This window comes from Rhinopithecus roxellana, chromosome 19 (assembly GCF_007565055.1).
Source record: "Rhinopithecus roxellana isolate Shanxi Qingling chromosome 19, ASM756505v1, whole genome shotgun sequence".
In the NCBI taxonomy this organism is placed as follows: domain Eukaryota; kingdom Metazoa; phylum Chordata; class Mammalia; order Primates; family Cercopithecidae; genus Rhinopithecus; species Rhinopithecus roxellana.
The window spans coordinates 42,219,399-42,243,206 of record NC_044567.1 but is presented as its reverse complement, the minus strand read 5'-3'; the positions used below and the strand labels follow the sequence as shown (position 1 = coordinate 42,243,206).

General features: G+C 42.9%; 1 long non-coding RNA gene and 1 pseudogene across 1 annotated transcript; both read left to right on the top strand.

Moving 5' to 3' along the window:
* The first annotated feature begins 4,499 nt into the window (after window positions 1-4,499).
* On the top strand, window positions 4,500-13,367 carry LOC115894750. The gene is made up of 3 exons (XR_004054911.1): window positions 4,500-5,185; window positions 8,584-8,806; window positions 13,040-13,367. It is a non-coding gene; the product is annotated as an uncharacterized LOC115894750 (long non-coding RNA).
* Window positions 13,368-17,793: 4,426 nt separating this feature from the next.
* Window positions 17,794-23,165, top strand: LOC104664858 (annotated as a pseudogene).
* The last annotated feature ends 643 nt before the right edge of the window (window positions 23,166-23,808 follow it).

Here is a 23,808-nt window from a genome sequence, read left to right as displayed (position 1 = left end):
CATGTTAGTAATTAAGCCAAGGCTGTAAACTATAAAAATTAATCAAATTACTCTAAATTGCCAATAAAGTAAATTCCTTTCAGCCTTAGCAGTACAACAGGATTCAAATTCATCAGTCATGATGAATTTTTATGTGTTAAAATTTTTTCTAAAATTTTTTTCTTCCATCTACACATTTACCTGACAACCCTCCACCCAGGAAGTACAGACTATAAAACCAGTGAAACTAGTACTGAGCCTAAACAACTCACTGTCACGCGCTGTTACTCATTCGAGACAAGTGGGCATGTTCTAAAAGTTTAGAACTCAAAATGTCACTCATATGGGGGGGGGTCGAGGGGAGGGAACTTAGAGGGCGGGTCAATAGGTGCAGCAATCCACCATGGGACACGTATACCTATGCAACAAACCTGAACGTTCTGCACATGTACCCCCTTTTGTTTTTAGAAGAAATAAGGAAAAAAAAGGTCACATCCATTTTACCATAATCTTAAAAAATAATGTGCTGCAAAAGGTAAAACATCCGAATTAACATCACAGCCAACAAATGACAATGCCTGGCAAGCAATATGAAGTAGCAACTTAAAAAGAAACTCTTGCAATGAAAAACATGCACTGGGCTGGGCGAGGTAACTCACGCTGTAATTCTAGCACTTTGGGAGGCCGAGGCAGGCAGATTGCCTGAGTTCAGGAGTTCGAGAACAGCCTGGGCAACATGGTGAAACTACAGCCTGGGCAACATGGTGAAACTCCGTCTCTACTAAAATACAAAAAATTAGCTGGGTGTGGCAGCGCGCGCCTGTAGTCCCAGCTACTCAGGAAGAGGTAGGAGAGAATTCCTTGAATCCAGGAGGCAGAGGTTACAGACAGCCAAAATCGTGCGAGCCACTGTACTCCAACCTAGGCGACAGAGCAAGACTCTGTCTCAAAAAAAATAATAAGAAAATAAAAACATTCACTGATCAAATTGTCCATCAAAACCCAATTAGAAAAGAACAAAAAAAAAATTAGGACAATTTTTAGTTTCCTAAATCCAAAATATTTAGGGGTCATGACACCCGCTGTTGAATTATCAAAACTTCATCTATTACAAGTTCTCATCTACTAACAATAATTTATCCAACCAACCTTTGATGAGCAGTGGCTACGCGCGAAACACTGTTACAGGAGCTGCAGGGGAATAAGCTCAATACTGTCTCTACAGAGTTAATCATTTCATATAGGGATAGGACAAGTAGACACACAGTAGGCTACAATTATCATTAAGAAAAACAAAATGTCAGGCCAGGCATGGTGGCTCAAGCCTGTAATCCCAGCACTTTGGGTGGCCAAGGTAGACGGATCACCTGAGGTCGGGAGTTCGAGACCAGCCTGACCAATGTGGAGAAACCAGGTCTCTACTAAAAACACAAAATTAGCCAGGCGTGGTGGTGCATGCCTATAATCCCAGCTACTCGGGAGGCTGAGGCAGGAGAACTGCTTGAACTTGGGAGGTGGAGGCGGAGGCTGCAGTGAGCCGAGATAGCACCATTGCACTCCAGCCTGGGCACCAAGAGCAAAACTCCTTCAAAAAAAGAAAAACAAAACGTCACAAAAGTATCAAAAGTAAACACATTTTTTTAAAGGACACCTAGCTATAAATTGTAATTTAAGTCAGCATATGCACAATCATCAATCCTAAATATTACTTGCGAGGCCTTCAAACAGGACTTAAAGCTAGCTGAACTACCCTGCCAAAATGTCTCAGCTCTGTCTAACCAGAAAAAACTTCCTCCAGGGGTGTATGCAATCCAGTCTCCATGTTTCAATTACCGGCTCTGGGTACAAAGATCAACACGTGATTTCTTAAGGTAAAAATTATTACTATAAAACATGTACTAGGCCTGGTGCGGTGGCTCATGCCTGTCGTCTCAGCACTTTGGAAGGCCGAGGTGGGCGGATCACGAGGTCAGGAGTTCAAGACCAGTCTGGTCAACATGGTGAAACGCCATCTCTACTAAAAATACAAACATTAGCCAGGCGTGCTGGTGGGCGCCTGTAATCCCAGCTGCTTGGGAGGCTGAGGCAGGAGAATCACTTGAGCCCGGGAGGTGGAGGCTGCAGTGAGACAAGATTGCACCATTGCACTCCAGCCTAGGTGACAGAGCAAGAATCTGTCTCAAAAAAAAAAAAAAAAGTACTAAAATTAAGTTGGCAAGAATTGATGTGTACTCCTTTCTACATATAAGACATGAATACCTGACAATTGATTCATTCCCTTCATTCTTCGGCCAGCCTCCCAGGACAAGTCTGGAAACGATTCTGACTATCGGGCAAAAGTAATTACCTTTTTCAGTTTATGTTAGGACAGCCCACGTGGGTTTACATTTGGCTTAATATAATACTACCCTACTTCTCCAATAAGTAAGCATTCATAGAAAAACGGAAACTTTTCAATGTAACCACTTCTACTACCCTAGTTTCTCTGAGAAAGACATGACACACCTCACTTCAAGGAAAAAAGCGTCCTTTTTCCTCACAAATATTTGCTCATAAAGTTTATTTTTTAAATGCTTTTAAACCAGATTCTAATTTAATTAATCTAGATTTGCAAAATTATAAAGGAAAAGTCTTGCCAGTTGTTGCTTCGGTTATGTTAATTTCACAATTTATTACACTGCAACTAGATATTAAATACAAAGCAGCCTTAGGGGGGCGGGGCGTGTTTAACAAAATGCATCTCAGCATCAGCCTAGAGAAAATTTTCTATGTGAAAACAGAAGAGGGGTTACCAAGGAGAAATTCATTACGGATTTCAGGAGGGCTTTTTCCTCAGAAACAGAGTGAAAAGAAAAAGTCACTGTGTAAGAAATCTGATACTGACGCTGTGTGACAGAAGTTGGTCCAAAAGTTCATCTTCGGCAATTATGTCTAGATGATCAACTACACATCTTCTACAACAGGTGACACGAAACTGCATTTCCCAAGCAAGGCAAAGCGATCAAATGAGTTATGACGCGCGTTCCTGCGGTCTCGTGCTTTTATTTTCGATTTAACCAAAACAATTTTGAATCGGATGAATTACCAAATTGGTTGGGTCTTGTTTGGTTTTCCGCTTTGCTTTTTAATCATTTACCAGCAACTGTTGCACGGGCCCATTAGCACTCGAGGAATAAAAACAAACACACAGGACCAGATAAGGTTCCCCTACTAACCCAAATGATCCATTTCCTTAACACAATTTAAAAACCACAGCTGGGGTGTGAAAACAGGCATGTTTTTGTGTGTGTTTGTGTGCCACAATCTGTCCAAATCCTTAACTCCCTTTTAAGGAACAGATATATAATAAAAATCCGAAAGGAACCACATTAGAAATGCAAAGAGGTTTGCAAAACAAGAGGCTTCTTTCATTCCAGAAAACCACATCAAAACAAGGGGAGAAAAATGAAAGCAATGGATGTGTTTGCCAAAGTTTCAATCTCGCCCGGTGGAGACACTGCACCGGCACAAATTCTGAGGAGAAAAAAGAAAAAAAGAGGGGGTTGGCGGGGGGGGGGGGGGGGAAGGAGACAGAGCGAGCGAGTGTGGCCTGCAAACTGCAACAATGCAATCTCCACTTTGAACAATGCGCCTCTCTCCTCTTACAAATCTAGTTTTTTGCCACTTTGATGTGCCCTCGCCTTTCCCCTCTGGGGGTCGACGGGATTGAGGGGAGATCGGAGCAGGATGCACAGCACAAGAGGGAGCAAGGGGGGAGGGCAGAGGAGGTGGGGAAGGAGTCTGCAGCAACCGCGCTGGGTGGGTACCTGGAGTGCTGCTGTAGGTTCTATGGCTCCTGAAGCTGCTTTCCGTGGAGTAACTGGCGTCCTCCTCGTTGTCTTCCAGCTCCTCCATATAATCGGTCATCGTCGTCCTCCTCCATGTCATCCTCCTAGTTGTCTTCAGACTCCTGGGTCTCCTCGGCGTCGCCTTCGTCCTCCTCTTCCTCCTCCTCCTTGCTGTCGTGGTCATTGTACACCACTTTGTCGCCGACCCTCCGGGCCGCGGTGCTCCCGGCCAGATGATCCGGGCTGCCCCCGCCTCCTCGTCCCCGCCCCCCACTGGCCCGGGCCGCTGGTGCTGGGGGGTGCCGGTGGCCGCGGCTTCCTCTGGCTACTGCTGCCCACCCTGGGCGAGCTATGCCGCGTCTTGGGCGCCACCTCAGCCTGGGCCGGCTGCTAACGCGTTGCCGCGAGCTGAGTTCCCGGAGGCGTCCGGACATGGGCGGCCGCGGCGGGCCGGGGCGTAGCGCTCTGCAGCTGGAGCCGCGGGCTGCTTGGTCAGCCTGCCCCGCCGTCCCCTAATTGGAGCCCAGGCGTAGGTAGAAGGGAAAGCGGATGGGGAGGGGCGGGCGCAGTGGGGGAGGTGGGGAGCGCCGGCCCGGTGGGGAGGTCGGAGGGGCCCGGCTGGCAGAAGCGGTTGGAGAGAGAAGGCTCAATCCGAATGTCTGGGGCCACACTCCGGATCGCCTTCAGCCGACATTTTGTTTCTGCAGTCTACGGGAGCGTGGTCACGTGAGCTGCACCTCCCACGAGCCTGGGAGGACCGAGGTGGCGTGGCGGCCTCTAGGGGGAGCACGAGAGCACTGAGTCGTGGGCGGAGAGCGCGCGGCGCCTGTGCTCCGCGCAGCCCTGCGCGGTGGCGCTCGCGAAATGCCCGGCCTCTAAGGCCTTTGGAGACCACAGTCTCCGCGGACCCCTGACTGGAGCCCAAAGCCGACCGAACTTCCTCCCCGCGTTTCCCCTACTGCCTCTCGGAGAGGAAGGTAGGAGAGCCCCCAAATATCATTCCCCTCCCGCCCCCTAGGGAAACTGAGGCTGAAAGAGCCAGCGAGAGAGAGAAAAAAAAAAGTCGGGGAGGGGGGCGGCCCGAGCAACCTAAGGGACCGGGCAGCGCCAGCGACGGAGGGAAATTAGTCGGGGTCGGGGAACAGGGAGACAAGCCTCCAGAATTTAGGAAACTCCGAAGCTTGTAGCTGGAGTCCTGAAATTGACTCAGATGACAACTGCTCCAGATCTGTGCCAGGAGCCACGCCCCCAGCTGCCTCGCCCGGAGGCAGGGGGGCCCTAAGACCTGTTGCGCGGAATCCCCACTCGGAAAGCCTCGGTAAACTCCAGAAGGCGGCTACTGCATGTTCCAATCTCCTGCCACCTTCCCAGTGTCTCAGGTAGGATCTCGACCGCTTCAGCAAGAACTTACCTCTTCTTTGCAGTGGAAAAGACGGAATCTTGCCTAAAACCTACTTCACGGTGTTACATGTTTGTATTATCAGGAAATAACCTTATTGACCCGACAAGTCACTAGGTTTCAGCTTAGCCCAGGGGACGAATCATGATGACATTTCAGGCGCTCTGAAACCTTATCACAGGGACTCAACCCTGAGTGGTTGAGGTCAGCCCTTCAGATAAGAGAAAGGTTTTATAAACATATATTAATATTTATTGAGATAAGTGACAACCAAAAAGTAGTTTATTTTTATTTATTTGTTTATTTATTTTTGCGACGGAGTCTCGCTCTGTGGCCCAGGCTGGAGTGCAGTGGCCGGATCTCAGCTCACTACAAGCTCCACCTCCCGGGTTTACGCCATTCTCCTGCCTCAGCCTCCCGAGTAGCTGGGACTACAGGCGCCCACCACCTCGCCCGGCTAGTTTTTTGTATTTTTTAGTAGAGACGGGGTTTCACCGTGTTAACCAGGATGGTCTCGATCTCCTGACCTCGTGATCCGCCCGTCTCGGCCTCCCAAAGTGCTGGGATTACAGGCTTGAGCCACCGCGCCGGGCCCCAAAAAGTAGTTTAAAGAAAAATAGTTGGCCGGGCGCGATAGCTCACACCTGCAGTCCCAGCCCTTTGAGAGGCCAAGGCTGGACAAGTTGAGGTCACAAGTTCGAGACCAGCCTGGGCAACATAGTAGGACCTTGTCTCTAGAAGAAATTTGAAAAATTAGCCGGGCATGGTGGTGTGCACCTGTGGTCCCAGCTACGCGAGAGGGGGAGGGGGAAGGATTGCTTGAGCCTGGGAGGTGGATGTTGCACAGAGCCGTGATTGCACCGCTGCACTCCAGCCTGAGTGACAGAGCAAGACCCTGTCTCAAAATTTAAAAAAAAAGAAAGAAAAATACCTAACAGGATTCTGTACATCAAAGGACTTATTTCAATCCAGTTAGGAAAATGGAACACATATGTGAAATGAAAATTAAACTACAAGCACTAATTGCCAAATAAATGCATTCAATACAATTTGATTGAGCCCTAAGGGTGGCAAATGTGTATATGTCTCCAGGGACTAGGTAAGTAATGTAAGTCAATAAAGTAGACAAGGTGAAGACCTAGGCAATGGAAATGCCCGTATTTTGTTTGAAGAGGGTGGCCAGGCGGGGTGGCTCAGGCCTGTAATCCCAGCACTTTTTAGGAGGCCAGATGGGTGGATCACTTGAGCCCAGAAATTCAAGATTAGCCTGGCCAACATAGTGAAACCCCGTCTCCCCTAAAAACATAAAAATTAGCTGGGCATGGTGGCATGTGCCTGTCGTCCTAGCTACTCAGGAGGCTGAGGCAGGAGAATCGCTTGAACCTGGGAGGCGGAGGTTATGGTGAGCCAAGATTGCACCACTGCACTCCAGCCTGGGCAACAGAGTGAGACTCCGTCACCACCACCACCACCAAAAAAAGAGAAAGATTAAACAAAACAAAACCGATCCCCCCCCCCAAAAAAAACAACTTTTCTTTGAATGGATTAGCAGGTGTTTGCTGTTTTGCTGCTTTATGCTTTAATGAATTTATCTTTCCGTAGCTTCAAGAAGAAAAATGATAAATCAGTGAATACTCTGTAGGTTGAGCATCTCTTATCTAAGATGCTTTGGATGAGAAGTGTTATGGGCTTTGGAATATTTGTATTATACTTACCAGTTGATCATTCCTAATCTGAATATCTGAAATGCTCTAATGAGCATTTCCTTTGAACAGATGTTGGCACTCAAAAACTTTTAAATCTTGGAGCATTTTGGATTTCAGAGTTTCAGAATCAGGGTACTCCACCAGTATCCTTTTATTTATCTATGATTTGATATAGCACTTCTTTCTTCAGAATTACTGAGTGACTCATTCCTGGTATGCTGCTAAGTTTTTATTCATTTATTATCTTAATAATAATATTTAACATTTATTGATCACTGATGTGCCCAGGCACTATGGTAGATGCCTTATCATTATACCTGTAAGTCTTATAGTGGCCTGCAGGCAGGTTTTATTATATCCTCATTTTACAAGTGAGGTAAGTAAAATGTCTTAGAGACTCAGAGAGCTTGTGTTTTCTCCATGTCCACATATCTTATAAGCAAATGAGCCTATTTAAAGCCAGATCTCTCCTAAAGCCCAGTTCTTTCAGTTCCCTCAGTTTGCCATTGAGGAAACAGGAAAATCAGACTCACTCTCATCAATTGCCTCACACATACTCTAGAATTCCTTTTGAGTGGGAACAGAAATACCATTATATGTGTTCCTCTATGTCTAGTCCTAGACATTAATTTACCTGTTTCTTTTAAGTTAGTGACCATCTCTGTTGAAGTCTTTAAATCCATTAAAAGTGAATGAAACCTTAGGAGAGTTTTAGGCAGGAGAGGACGCTCCTCTTTTCTCTAGTTTGGGCTTCGATTGCCAGAAGTAAAGAAGAGGGATGAGATATTATTTGAGAAAACTCCTTCAAGAATCAGAACTTAGCAAACATTTACACCATTTTGATGGAAATATTTCTAAACTATATTACAAAGTTAGCTGGGTATGGCGGCACATGTCTGTAATCCTAGCTACTTGGGAGGCTGAGGCGGGAGAATTGCTTGAGCCTAGGAGTCTGAGTACACAGTGAGCCATGATGGTGCCACTGCACTCTAGCCTGGGTGACAAAATGAGACTCTGTCTCTAAAATAAATTTGTTTTATTCTAAAATAATTCTAGGCAGGGTGCAGTGGCTCATGCCTGTAATCCCAGCACTTTGGTAGGCCAAGGTGGGCGGATAACAAAGTCAGTAAAGGGAGAACATACTGGCCAACGTGATGAAACTCCATCTCTACTAAAAGTACAAAAATTAGCCAGGCATGGTGGCACATGCCTGTAGTCCCAGCTATTCTGGAGGCTGAGGCAGGAGCATCGCTTGAACTGGGGAGGCAGAGGTTGCAGTGAGCTGAGATCGCGCCGCAGCACTCCAGCCTGGACAACGAGAAAAATTCTGTCTCAAAAAATAAATAAAATAAAATAATTCTAAATACATTCTGCTCATCATATTGTTACATTGATGATCTTAAAGTTCATTGAGATGTAGCTGAAACTGGCTTCCACAAAGTACTCTCACGTGGTTCTGAATTTTGAGGTCATCTTTCTTTGTGTCATGTTTTTTAGATGTCCTTTCTCAGAGTAAATCAAGTTTGAGTAAGACCTGCAGGGATCTCTTGTGAGCACATATATTGAGTTTTAGTGCATAAGCTTTGTTTTAACTTTTCACTGGGTAGATGAAACTGTCAGATAAGCGGCATTATGTCAAACATATAAAGTATTTCCCCCCATTTTTAAATAGAGAATAAGATACAGAAATGAAAATGAAAAGAAAATTTGGTACTACAGCACAAAGGTCCAGCTTGCAGAATTAACTGACTGTCTAAACAAAGATTATTGGGAAGCAGAGATCTACAAAATTCGGGAAGAAATGCGTGAAGAAATCCACCGACACATGGATATAACTGAAGACCTGACTGATAAGGCTCGGGGCAGTAACAAATCCTTTCTGGCAGAAGCTAATGGTGAGAGGGGCATTTTCTCATTTTATTTTTGTTAAGTCTGAGCTAAACTGTTGTATGAAATCACTGCAAAATTTGAAAATAGATTAACATTTTTAAGTACAGTCTTGCATTGCTTAGTGATGGGGATATATTCTGAAAAATGTGTCATTTGGCAATGTCATGATTGTGTGAACATCATAGAGTACACTTATACAAACCTAGATGGTAGGATTTCCTGTACACCTAGGTTATATGGCATAGCCTATTGTTGCTAGGCTGCAAACCTGTACGTCATGTGACTGTACTGAATCCCATGAGCAGTTGTAGCACAACAGTAGGTATTTGTGTATTTAACCATATCTAAACGTTTAAAAAGGTAATACATAAAATCTTATGGGATCACATGGTTCGTGGTTGACCGAAACATTGTGCAGTGCGTGACAGTGTGTATATTACTTTGGTTCTCCGTATTTCATTTTCCCAAGAGAACCTTGTTCATTCCCACATAAATTAGGGATGCTGTACATTTTAGTGTTTTATTTCTGCCTTGGGTCATCACTAATATTCCCCAATATGTTAGTTTGTTTCTTTTTTTTTTTTTTTTTGAGACGGAGTCTCGCTCTGTCGCGCAGGCTGGAGTGCAGTGGCCAGATATCAGCTCACTGCAAGCTCCGCCTCCCGGGTTCACGCCATTCTCCTGCCTCAGCCTCCCGAGTAGCTGGGACTACAGGCACCCGCCACCTCCCCCGGCTAGCTTTTTGTATTTTTTAGTAGACACGGGGTTTCACCATGTTAGCCAGGATGGTCTCGCTCTCCTGACCTCATGATCTGCCCGTCTCGGCCTCCCAAAGTGCTGGGATTACAGGCTTGAGCCACCGTGCCCAGCCTAGTTTGTTTCTTTAATTCAAGTATCTTTTTAAACTTTTTTGGCATTCCAGCTTTTAATTTTTTTTTTTTTTTTGAGACAGAGTCTCTGACTCTCGCCTAGGCTGGAGTGGCACGATCTCAGCTCACTGCAAGCTCCGCCTCCTGGATTCAAGCCATTCTCCTGCCTCAGCCTCCTGAGTAGCTGAGACTACAGGCACCTGCCACCACACCCGGCTAATTTTTTGTATTTTTAGTAGATACGGGGTTTCATTGTGTTAGCCAAGATGGTGTCGATCTCCTGACCTCGTCATCCTCCCGCCTGGGCCTCCCAAAGTGCTGGGATTACAGGCCTGAGCCACCACGCCCAGCCTCCACCTTTTAATTTTAAGAAATAATATTCTTTTTGAATGTTTTGCCTTTTGTAAAAAATAAAAATTTAAAATTTAGAGTAGTTTTAGATTTATACAAAAGTTCCAAAGATAATAGAGGGTTTCCATATATGCTGTACTTAGTTGCCCCTGTTACTAAGGTCTTAGATTAGTGTGGGATATTTGTTACAACTAATGGACCAGTATTGATACACTGTTATTAACTCAAGTCCATACTTCATTCAGATTTCCTTAGTTTTGACCTTTTTCTGCCTCATGATCCTATACCACATGATATTTAGTCATCATGTTTTCCTCTAGATTGTCGATTTCTCAGATGTTCCTTGTTTTTGATGGCCTTGACAGTTTTGAAGAGTACTGGTTAGGTATTTTGTAGAAAGCCCTCATTATGGATTTTTCTCATGATCAGCCTAGGTTTTTACATTTTGGGGAGGAAGACCACAGAGGTGAAGTGCAGTTCTCATCTTCTTATCAAGAGTGCGTGCTGTCCTCGTGACTTATCACTGATGATGTTAACCTTGGTCCCCTGAGTGAGGCAGTGTTTGTCAGGTTTCCCCACATCCTCCCCCATCTCCTCAAACCTCCAATACTGTAAGTCACTGTAAACAACCACACTTGGTGGGTGGGGAGTTACGTTCTACCTTCTTGAAGGGGCAATATCTACATCAATTATTTGGGATTTTTCTACACAGAAGATTTTTTGTTTATTTTTTCAGACATTTATTTCTACGATTATAAATTCATGGATATTTATACTCATTGGGTTATAATTGGATATTTATTAGGTTATAATACAATGTCACCTTATGTATTTTGTTACTCAACTCTGCTTTTCTTTTTATTTTTTTAAGTTATAAATACATATATATCTTTAAAGTTTAAATAGTATAAAAGGGTATGCTGTGAAAAATGAATCACTCTCCTTCATAATCTCCAATATGACCTTCCTTGCCCCAGGGGCAATCATTATTGCTATATTTTTTATCCTGCCAGGTGTATTCTGTGCATGTTTAATAAATACCACCTGTGCTTTCTTTTTTTCCTTTTTTCCTTTTTTTTTTTTTTTTGAGATTGAGTCTTGCTCTGTCTCCCAGGCTGGAGTGCAGTGGCGCGGTCTTGGCTCACCGTAAACTCTGCCTCCCAAGTTCACGCCATTCTCCTGCCTCAGCCTCCCCAGTAGCTGGGACTACAGGCGCCCGCCACCTCGCCCGGCTAATTTTTTGTATTTTTAGTAGAGATGGGTTTCACCGTGTTAGCCAGGAATGTCTCGATCTCCTGACCTCGTGATCTGCCTGCCTCAGCCTCCCTCCCAAAGTGCTGGGATTACAGGCATGAGCCACCGAGCCTGGCCCCTGTGTTTTCTAATATAGCCATCCCTCAGTATTCTCAGGGATTGCTTCCAGAGCCCTCTGCAGATAGCAAAATACGTGGATGCCCAAGTCCTGCAGTCGGTCCTGTGGAACCTGCTGATATGAAAAGGTGACATTCCATATCCAAGGATTCTGCATCCTGAGAATACTGTATTTTCAATTTGAGGTTGGCTGACTCCAAGAATGCAGAACCTTTGGCCAGGGAGGGCCGACTGTAGTGCCTTTTAAGTTTTAACTTGGATAAAATTGTTAGGTAAGATTCTGCAAGTACACTTTCAAGTGCCTGGTTCTGAGTTCTGCTCTTCTGCGTACATTATCTGCTATACGTATAATCCTATTAATTTTCCCCATTCTCCATTTGCTTAAAAATATAATGTTTATATTTAATAAAGATACCCAGATAGCTATATCCAAGCTTGTTCTCACATGTTCTACATCAATATTCCTGTGAATTCGTGCATATTTTTGGAGAATGATAGGCTCTCATATATAAATACTGTTGGGCACAAATATATTTTGTCTTCAGAAAAAAGCATTTTTAGTTACCGTGAAGTATGTTTATTCGTATTTGTTAGTTGGAAGTATTCCTCTATTAGATCTGTTTAGAAAAATGTGTAATTTTTTTATTAAAATTTCAGTGTTCAGAAGTCTCTGGGGGATCAGTAATTGCAATAACACAATCTCCATTTGTCTTACTCTCCCCTCCATATAGATCAAATCATAGGATATTTTATTAATTTCAGCCAGCTTACTTCTCCCCTTAATTTCCTTGTATGAGTCATGACATTAAAATAGATAAATCCCTTTTTGCTCTCCTGTGTTTTAGTACAATAACAGAGAACAATCTTCAGACCCCTAAAAGGCAATGTGAGATATGATTTTATAAAGTATGTTGAATTAGAAATATTTCCCAGAATAAAAAATAAAAATAGAAAAAAAAAACCAAAAAGAAAAAAGGTATTTTCCAGGGCGAGCTTGTCTGTGTATAAAATTATATATACAGCGTAATCCTAATTAAATAAAGAACAAAATCAAAACAGGAATGGATAATCAAAAGTGTTAAGTGGTCTGATTTGGGGGAATGTAAAAAACTAAAAATGTTCATATAGGGCAATTGGTAAATGTCATTGTGAATTATCATGTGATAGAACACTACGTATCGGAGAATTAAGTAAAGTACCATGCAAAAACTGTGCCTGGGTCATTGGGATACTTAAATTCTCTTCCTCTAAATAACCAACTGGATCAGCTTTTATCATTGACAAATGACCAGTCAGCATAGTAGAATTGTAGTTGGTTTCCTTTTCATATTTTTTGCATTTTCTACAATGAGCATGTTCTATTTCAGTATAATTTAGCATGTAATGTACTTTTAAAAAATAGTTAAACCTTTTGTAGTAATCGAGAACAACAAAGCGCATTGAGCTTTGGGCCACAATATGTTCTTAGAAAGTTAGATGACTAAAATTTGTGTGCTGTGAGATTGCCTTGCAACCTGCAGTTATCCTCTTAGTACTACATGGAGTACATGGAAGTAAGATGAGTTGCACTTTGGATTTAATGGTGAGCTCTGGACCCCAAAAATGACATAAATATTTTTTTCTTTCTTTCTTTCTTTTTTGGTTAAGGCACAACGTCAATGTGGTACTAGAAGAGGAGGGATTCACAAGAATTGAAAATTGAAGGGGAAGAGAAGGGGTAACTAACATTTTTGAGTGTCTGCTGTGGGCCAGGTGCTCAACGAGGTATTTTACAATTCTTTAATTCTCTCAGCGTCTTTTCAAGGAGTATATTGTCAGTGAATTGAACATTCAGATAGAAGAATCCCCCATTAAAACACCAGTCCCCCACCGTTACCTTTATTTGTTCTCTCTGGTAACCAAAATCTTGGCTATGATAGTTTAGGACCACCCAGTCCAGGTGAATACCCAAAATAATATCTAATAGTGTTCTTTAACTTGGAGGTTCTTTTTTTTTTTTTTTTTTTTGTGAGATGGGGTCTGGCTCTGCCGCCAGGCTGGAATGCAGTGGCATGATCTCGGCTCATTGCAGCCTTTGCCTTCCTGGTTCAAGCGATTCTGCCTCAGCCTCTTGAATAGCTGAGACTATAGGCATGCACCACCACACCCGGCTAATTTTTGTATTTTTAGTAGAGAAGGGGTTTCACCATGTTGGCCAGGATGGTCTTGATCTCTTGACCTCATGATCCTTCCACCTACGGCCTTCCAAAGTGCTGGGATTACAGGCGTGATCCACTGCGCCCAGCTAACTTGGAGTTTTGTCAGATGAAAACAATGGAATCTACTGGTGTTCTGATAATAGCCAAGAATAATTTGCAGCATGATAACAAGATTTTCAGAATCGTAGCCTGTCCTGATGACTTGGACTTGATGTTAACCTCTCAAACAAAATACTTCATTTCTAATGTATAGCTCTCTGGTTTTTATATACATGCATGCCTACTTTAGGAGAGTTTAATTCTATTTTTGATAGTTAAATTTTTTCTCCATTTTTCCTCAGTATTTTATAAAAAATTTCAAATGTACAGAAAGGTTTAAAGAATTATGCAGTTACCAGCCTGACCAACATGGTGAAACACCATCTCTAGTAAAAATACAAAAATTAGCCAGGCATGGTATTGCAGGCCTGTAATCCCAGCTACTCGGGAGGCTGAGGCAGGAGAATTGCTTGAACCTGGGAGGCAGAGGTTGCAGTGAGCCCAGATCGTGAACTGCACTCCAGCCTGGGCAACAGAGCAAGAGTTTGTCTCAAAAGAAAAAAAAAGAATGGGCCGGGCACGGTGGCTCAAGCCTGTAATCCCAGCACTTTGGGAGGCCGAGACGGGCAGATCACGAGGTCAGGAGATCGAGACCATCCGGGCTAACACAGTGAAACCCCGTCTCTACTAAAAAATACAAAAAACTAGCCGGACGAGGTGGCGGGCGCCTGTAGTCCCGGCTACTTGGGAGGCTGAGGCAGGAGAATGGCGTGAACCCGGGAGGCGGAGTTTGCAGTGAGCTGAGATCCGGCCACTGCACTCCAGCGTGGGGGACAGAGCGAGACTCTGTCTCAAAAAAAAAAAAAAACAAAAAAAACTAGCCGGGCGAGGTGGTGGGTGCCTGTAGTCCCAGCTACTCGGGAGGCTGAGGCAGGAGAATGGCCTAAACCCGGGAGGCGGAGCTTGCAGTGAGCTGAGATCCAGCCACTGCACACCAGCCTGGGCGACAGAGCGAGATTCCGTCTCAAAAAAAAAAAAAAAAAATTTATATATATATGTAGAGTAAGGTACAGATCTAGATAATGAATATATGAATATTTGAGTATTTACTGTATAATTCATTCTTTTTTTTTTTTTTTTTTTTTTTGAGGCGAAGTCCCGCTCTGTCTCCCGGACTGGAGTGCAGTGGCCGGATCTCAGCTCACTGCAAGCTCCGCCTCCCGGGTTTACGGCATTCTCCTGCCTCAGCCTCCCGAGTAGCTGGGACTACAGGCGCCCGCCACCTCGCCCGGCTAGTTTTTTTTGTATTTTTAGTAGAGACGGGGTTTCACTATGTTAGCCAGGATGGTCTCGATCTCCTGACCTCGTGATCTGCCCGTCTCGGCCTCCCAAAGTGCTGGGATTACAGGCTTGAGCCACCGCGCTCGGCTGTATTTTTTTTTTTAGTAGAGACGGAGTTTCACCGTGTTAGCCAGGATGGTCTTAATCTCCTGACCTCGTGATCTGCCCGTCTCGGCCTCCCAAAGTGCTAGGATTATAGGCTTGAGCCACCGCGCCCGGCTACTATATATTTGTAACTAAATATACAGCTCACTATATCCTATGCCTGTATGGTAATTAAGTTTTATAATGCTTTATTTTGCTTATTTGAAAGAAGTTTATTTTTAGAAGAAATTTTTCTAAGTAGGGATGGTTTCTAAAACCTGGTAGGTTAATTCTTTGTTTAGTTTTGAAATATTCATCCAAAGTGTAGAATATACATATTTATAGAATATGCATATTTAGTATAGATCAGATACAACATAATTTTTCACCCTTTAATGTTTTTCTCTCTGCTGAACACTCTGGGTCTATTTTTCTTGTTTTTATTGTTGTTGTTTGTTTTGTTTTTGTTTCTTGAAACAGAGTCTTGCTGTGTCACTCATGCTGGAGTGCAGTGGCGTGATCTCAGCTCACTGCAGCCTCCGCCTCCCGGGTTCAAGCAATTCTCATGTCTCAGCCTCCCAAGTAGCTGGGATTGTAGGCGTGCACCATCAAGCCTGGCTAATTTTTATATTATTGGTGGAGATGAGGTTTCACCACGTTGGCCAGGCTGGTCTCAAACTTCTATCCTCAAGTGATTCACCTGCCTCGGCCTCGTGAAGTGCTGGGATTACAGGTGTCAGCCATTGCGCCCAGGTCATATTTTTGGTCTGTTTTCCTTATGGCTATGATTGCCATAGTTTTTTGGACCTAAAACCGGTATGAATGTGTGTATATATATGTGTATATGTGTATATACATATACACATATATACAAGAGAGTTTAGCAAGATAGACTCTTTGAAATTAGAATCTTCATAGAAAATCAGAGAATATGGTCATCCAACCTGTGCTTTTCAACCAATTTAAATGGTCTAAACTTAATAGGCAATTAAAAAATTTTTTTTGTTTGATTTTCATTAAATGGTGTTGGGAAAGTAGGGAGGATATACAATGATTTGGTTGAGAAAAGCTATAGGATATGGCTATGTTTGAAAGACAGCTGGACGTGATGGCTCACACGTGTAATCCTTGCACTTTGAGATGGTTGGATCACTTAAGGTCAGGAGTTTGAGACCAGCCTGGTTAACATGGTGAAACCCCACCTCAACTAAAAATGCAAAAATTACCTGGGCGTGGTAGCATAAGCCTGTAATCCCAGCTACTGGGGAGGCTGAAACAGGAGAATCACTTGAACTCGAGAGGTGGAGGTTGCAGTGAGCTGAGATCATGCCATTGCACTCCAGCCTGGGCAACAAGAGTGAAACCCCATCTCAAAACAAAACAAATAATCTTATGGGACTATTGTCATACATGTGATCTGTCCTTGAACAGAATGTCATGTGGCACTGAACTATATGTGTATTATTATTTTAAGATAAAATCATTAATAAAGTTTTTTTTTTAAGTTGCAGTTAAATCAGTTCCTCAGAAAGGTATGTGTGTGTATGTATACATATATGTAAAGAAGAAAGTTTTATTTTCTCCTTCTTCAGAGGAATATGGACGGGTTCTTTTATATTTTTCTGATTTTGGTAGATATGGGTCTCCCTGTGTTGCCCAGGCTGGTCTTAAGCTCCTGGGCTCAAGCAGTCCTGGCACCTCAGCCTCCCAAAACGCTGGGATTACAGGCATGAGCCACAACACCCAGCCAAGGGTTATTTTTATTCATCATCAAGATTTAAAGATTGAGTATCAAAAGTGGAACCACCCTACCCCAATCCTGGCTTTTCATTTTAGCCATTATATACCAGAATTGCACCTAGTAATCTATACATATATGTGGTTTTGTAGCTAAGGTGTGTTAGGTTTTCTTTTCTATCTCCAGGATAAACATTTTTTAGTCTTTTTGTCTATTATAGAACATGAGACTTCTATGTTTAGGATACAACTGATACTAAGTCTGATTCCTAAATTAACCTGTTTCTTCCCAATACCACTTAAATAATATTTTTATGCCAGTTCTTTAGGAAACTTCTGGCTAGGTTTTGTGTGTATGACTCAATTTTAATAAAAACTTTGATCTAAATTTAGAGTACCCCAGCAGTTTACTTTTCTTACATCTTTGTCCCCTTTCATCTCTCTATTGAATAATTAGCGACCATGTGCTGTGGCTCACGCCTGTAATCCCAACACTTTGGGAGGCTGTGGCAGGCGGATCACTTGAGTCCAGGACTTCGAGAACAGCCTGGCCAACATGGTGAAATCCTGTCTCCACTAAAATATAAAAATTAGCCAGCATGGTGGTGTGCACCTGTAATCCCACCTACTCGGGAGGCTGAGGCATGAGAATCACTTGAACCCAGGAGGCAGAGGTTGCAGCGAGCTGAGATTGCTGTCCAGCCTGGGCAACAGAGCCAGATTCTAAAAAAAAAAAAAAAAAATCTAAAGAGGCAGTAATACTGTTCTGATAATCCCCAGATTTTTCCAAGTATAAATGTTCCCAGGGATATTGTCCAGATTCCATATGTAAGCATTTACACACCTGATTTACAAAGAAACATAAAATGTCCTTTTCATTAAGGAAGCAGATCCTCCACAAACAGATCTTGAGGGGGGAGGGGAGGAAAAAGACCTACCACCTCTACTGTGTTTTAAAAAAAAGAAAAAACTCTCATCCGAGAACACACCAAATGGTGAATGATGCCGGTGCAGCTGGGGGTGGGGGGTCCCGGGGACCCTGGGATGGGGAACCACAGTGGCTTCCGCAGAGGTTTCGGCAGTGGCATCTGGGGCCAAGGTCAAGGCCATGGAGCTCATGGAGGCAAGGCCGAGGATAAGGAGTGGATTCCCGTCGCCAAGCTGGACCACCTGGTCAAGGACATGAAGATCAAGTCCCTGGAATAGATCTGTCTCTTCTCCCTGCCCATCAAGGAATCTGAGATTGTTGACTTTTTCCTGGGGGCCTCTCTCAAGGACAAGGTTTTGAAGATTAAGCAGACCCGCGCCAGCCAGGGCACCAGGTTCGAGGCGTTTGTTGCCATCGAGGACTACAATGGCCACATCGGTCTGCATGTTAAATGCTTGGAGGAGGTGGCCACTGCCATCTGTGGGGCCATCATCATCCTGGCCAAGCTCTCCATTGTCCCCGTGTTCAGAGGTTACTGGGGAATGAGAATGGCAAGCCCCACACCATCCCTTGCAAGGTGACAGGCCACTGCAGCTCTGTGCTGGTGCGCCTCATCCCTGCCCCCAGGGGCACTGGCATCTTCTCGGCATCTGTGCCCAAGAAGCTGCTCATGATGGCTGATATCAATGATGGTTATACCCCAGCCAAGGGCTGCACTGCCCCCCTGGGCAACTTCGTCAAGGCCACCTTTGATGCCATCTCTAAGACCTACAACTACCTGATCCCGGACCTCTGGAAGGAGACTATTCACCAAGTCTCCCTGTCAGGAATTCACTGACGACCTCCTCAAGACCCACACCAGAGTCTCTGTGCAGAGGATCCAGGCTCCGGCTGTGGCTACAACATAGGGTTTTTATACAAGAAAAATAAAGTGAATTAAGCCTGAAAAAAAAAAAAAAAACTGATCATTTATGCTATATTTAAAGCATTTAAATCACTTTCAGAATTACCACTGGGAATGTTACGTTAAAAATTAAGGCCAAGTGTGGTGGGTCACGTCTGTAATTCCAGCACTTTGGGAGGCTGTGGTGGGCAGATCACTTGAGCTTATGAGTTCGAGACCTGCCTGGGCAACATGGCAAAACCCCATCTCTACAAAAAATACAAAAAGGCCAGGTGTGGTGGCTCACACCTGTAATCCCAGCATTTTGGAAGGCCAAGACAGGTAAATCACCTGAGCTCATGAGTTCAAGACCCACCTGGGCATCATGGCAAAACCCGGTCTCTAAAAGCAAAAATTAGCTGGATGTGGTGATATACACGTGTAGTCCCAGCTGCTCAGGAGGCTGAAGTAGGAGGATGGCTTTAGCCTGGGAAATACAGGTTGCAGTGAGCCAAGATCATGCCACTGCATTTCAGCCTGTATGATAGAGCCAGACCTTGTTCCAAAAAGAAAAAATAATAATAATACTGAAGAATTTGAATGCTTTTTGTATCTCCCTTAATAACTCTAATATCTGACAGGAAGTTTAAAGTAATAGTAATATTCAAGAAGGCAATGATAGTTTATTTTGTAAGCATTTCTTTTGATTCATGTTGTATTTGCTTTCACTTGATTTGGAGATTAGCAGATAGGAGAAATTGGTAATTTAGAGAAGCATCACAAAGAGTGCTCTCCGAACTTCTGTAACTTTTACCTAATTTTTTGTACTAAAAGTTTATGATAAAAGTTTTGAGGTTTGTAGCTTATTTAATCTACTTGTTTCTCTCCACAGCAAGACAGATCGGCTTGCCAAAGGATCAGAATGTTACCAAAAGAGCCTTAGTTTAAATCTTTCCTCTGGTCTCCTTTTGAATCATTATGTGAAATAGGTAGGTGGGTGGGGTTGAGAGGTGGGTGGGTTCCCATCTCCTTTTTTCCCGCTACTTAATTTTTGGAGAGCAATACAGATCATCTACCCCCAAGAAAAGTATTTTTCCAAGTTAAAATTGAAAATAAAAAATAAGTTAGAATCATAGGTATGTTTCAAGAATCATATAGCTGAAAATTACACAAAGATTAAATACAGTAGATTTTCTGTTTAGTCAATCTACTTTCAAGTAGCTGGTGTCCTCTAGAATGGGTTATATTGTGTGTTTAACACTAGCAAAAATTGCTTTCTGAATAAGAAAATTAATAGAATTTCTAATGCAATTAATAGAATGCCTGGAGCAGAAACTTACAAGACCTGAACAGTATAGGGAGAGAATTTCTCAGTACATTTGAGATACATGAAGGACCATTTTTCAACATTGTTGCATCTATATATATATATATATAGAGAGAGAGAGAGAGAGAGAGAGAGAGAGAGAGAGAAGGGCTTCAACCTTCACTGTAAAATATAATGGGTTTTAACTCTTCAACCACATCTCCTACTTCGAGAAAAATGAGATCTACTTATTTTCAGCTTTAAAACAAACACAGAAATCTGCATTTTTCTGTGATTTGTTATGTTTAAAATTAGTGTTCTTGTAGTTTATTTTCTAAATTTACAGCTTTATCTTACTAGTAAACTTTTATGATATATTGATAGATGGGCTTTTAGGGAGTAAATTTGATTAGCAGAAGTGGACAGGAGAATTTAAAATTTTGGATAAGGCCTATTTCCTATTTCCACTAACTTATTCTTACTTGAAAAAAATGTATTCCTCACTTCCTCAGAGAGAAACTTTTTTTTTTTTGTCTTCACAGGTGAAAAGCCAGATCCTGACCAAACATTTAAATTCACATCTTTACAGAACTTTAGCAACTGTCTGCCCAACTCTTGCACAACACAAGTACCTAATCATAGTTTATCTCACAGACAGCCTGAGACAGTTCTTACGGAAACACCCCAGGACACAATTGTAAGTGTCTTATATTCGAGTGTTCAAAATATTATGAAAACTACAAAGAATGATCTGAACTAAATAATATATTGTGAATGACTTGGTAGAAATTTTCTGTTTCAGGAATTAAACAGATTGAATTTAGAATCTTCCAATTCAAAGTACTCCTTGAATACAGATTCCCCAGTGTCTTATATTGATTCAGCTGTAATTTCACCTGATACTGTCCCACTGGGAACAGGAACTTCCATATTATCTAAACAGGTTCAAAATAAACCAAAAACTGGTCGAAGTTTATTAGGAGGACCAGCAGCTCTTAGCCCATTAACCCCAGGGTAAGTCAAACAAGATACTTTCAAATGTGCTGTAGTACTAAATAATCTTATAATAACTCATATTGTTTGTAATGCAGATTATTGTAATGGCAACTTCTAAATCAGTATGGGAACAGGGGCATTCTGTTTTCAGAAAATGAAGTAAAAAACAGCACATGATGATGTTGACAGGCGCGGTGGCTCACGCCTGTAATCCCAGCACTTTGGGAGGCCAAGGCAGGCAGATCACCTGAGATCAGGAGTTCGAGACCAGCCTGGCCAACATGGTGAAACCCTGTCTCTACTAAACATAAAAATTAGCTGGGTGTGGTGGTGGGCGCCTGTAATCCCAGCTACTCGGGAGGCTGAGACAGGAGAATTGCTTGAACCCAGGAGGCGGAGGTTGCGGTGAGCCGAGATGGAGCTGCTACACTCCAGCCTGGGTAACACAGCAAGACTCCGACTCAAAAAAAATTGATATTAAATATTGGATTGGCTGGGCACGGTGGCTCACACCTGTAATCCCAGCACTTTGGGAGACCGAGGTGGGCAGATCACGAGGTCAGGAGATCAAGACCATCCTGGCCAACATGGCGAAACCCCATCTCTACTAAAAATACAAAAAATTAGTCGGGCGTGGTGACATGCTTCTATAGATCCAGCTACTTGGGAGGCTGAGGCAAGAGAACCACTTGAACCCGGGACGCAGAGGTTACAGTGGGCAGAGGTTGCAGTGAGCCGAGATGGCACCACTGCAGTCCAGCCTAGGAGACAGGACAAGACTCCGTCTCAAAAAAAAAATTGGAGAAAAATGTAAAACTCTTAAATTAGGTAGTAAACACATTAAGAAATACTGTCTATGACTGTGCATTATTGGATAGCAGTGAGCCTCATGAAATATTATAATCAGAGCACCATTGGTTGCTGTTAAAATGTTCTTTTCCAAAACATCGAGGAAATTTGACACTTACCGTTTTTTGTTTGAGACAGGATCTCACTCTGTCACCCAGGTTAGAGTGCAATGGCACAATCATAGCTCACGGCAGCCTCAAATTCCTGGGCTCAAGCGATCCTCCTGCCTTAGACTCCTGAGTAGCTAGGACTACAGGCACATGCCAACATACCTGGCTAATTTTTTAAGTTTTTTTTGTAGAGATGGGGTCTTGTTGTGTTGCTCAAGCTGATCTGGAACTCCTGGCCTCTAGTGATCCTCCTGCCATGGCCTCCCAAAGTGCTAGGATTACCGTGAGCCACTGAACCTAGCTGTCACACCTATTAATATAAAATATTTTATCAAAATTATTAGTAGTATATGTATGTATAAATACAGGAACTCAGCCCAGAGGATACATATCCAAAAGTATCAAAATGAAAAATTATGTGCTAGAACGGGTTGGGCATGGTGGCTCATGCCTGTAATCCCAGCACTTTGGGAGGCTGAGATAGGCAGATTACTTGAGACCAGGAGCTCAAGACCAGTCTGGCCCACATGGTGAAACCCTAGCTCTACTAAAATTACAAAAATTAGCCAGGCATGGTGACAGATACATGTAATCCCAGGTAGTTGGGAGGCTGAGGCACAAGAATCGTTTGAACCCAGCAGGTGGAGGTTACAGTGAGCTGAGATCATGCCACTGCACCCCAGCCTGGGCAACAGAGCAAGACTCTGTCTCAAAAAAAAAAAAATCTATATCTATATCTATATCTACTAGAAGAAATGCTATGAATCAGGTTCTGAGGCCAGGGAACTACTAAAATAGCATGACCATGAGATTGCCACTCTGGAGAGTTATTGTTATCTAATGGTCTCTAGAGACATTTTCTCTGTAGTTGTGTCTAAATCCCATAAATTCCAAGAATTTGAAGTAATCTGATCATTTGGATCTTAGATTTATAAAGCTACTCTTCTTTATTTCTAATAAATCTCCTGAGATCAGTCATTGTTGCTCACTTTAGTTCCTTGTTTGATAGCTTTTTTTAGTTTTAGTTATGGTGGGTGGAATAGTCTATATTCACAGCTTATTTTTAATCTGCCCCTCAGATCCTCACTGTTCCTAAGACTGATTTGCCATTCTCTTCCTTTTAGACCTTCTAATTTAAGTATACTGCTGCTTTATATATGCCTTGATGACTTTTTGACACCTTGATTTCAACCTCTTCTCAGTTTTGGGATTTTTGCCATTAGAAACCCCAAGTCCTGGAGATGGATCCTATTTACAAAACTACACTAACACACCTTTTGTAATTGACGTGCCATCCACCGGAGCCCCTTCAAAAAAGGTATTTTCCATGTAAAATGCAGTTTGGGTATTGATTAAAGCAACTTGTTTATTTTAATCTTTCAGGTAATTTCAGGGAAAATCTAACTTTATATAATTGCTTTTGCCTTAGATTTGTTGATCTAAATATAAAAGAATGTCATTGTTGTAGCCTCTTGGTTATAGTAGGAGGCAGACTTCTTACTCTTTTGGCCAAGTAAGACTGTATCTCACAATTTTAGTTTATTTCAGCGTATAGTTAAATAAACATATTCATATTTTTACTTTTTAATTTCCTTTTTAAAAAAACAAAATTAAGATTGTTTATATTACTTGAATATAAACAACAGAAATTATGTCTGCCATAGTTTTTACTTGTCTCCACCACTGTGTATATATGTTTTTTTGTTGTTTTTTGTTTTGTTTTGTTTTTTTCTGAGACGGAGTCTCGCTCTGTCACCCAGGCTGGAGTGCAGTGGCCGGATCTCAGCTCACTGCAAGCTCCGCCTCCTGGGTTCACACCATTCTCCTGCCTCAGCCTCCCGAGTAGCTGGGACTACAGACGCCCGCCACCTCGCCCGGCTAGTTTTTTGTATTTTTTAGTAGAGACGGGGTTTCACTGTGTTAGCCAGGATGGTCTCGCTCTCCT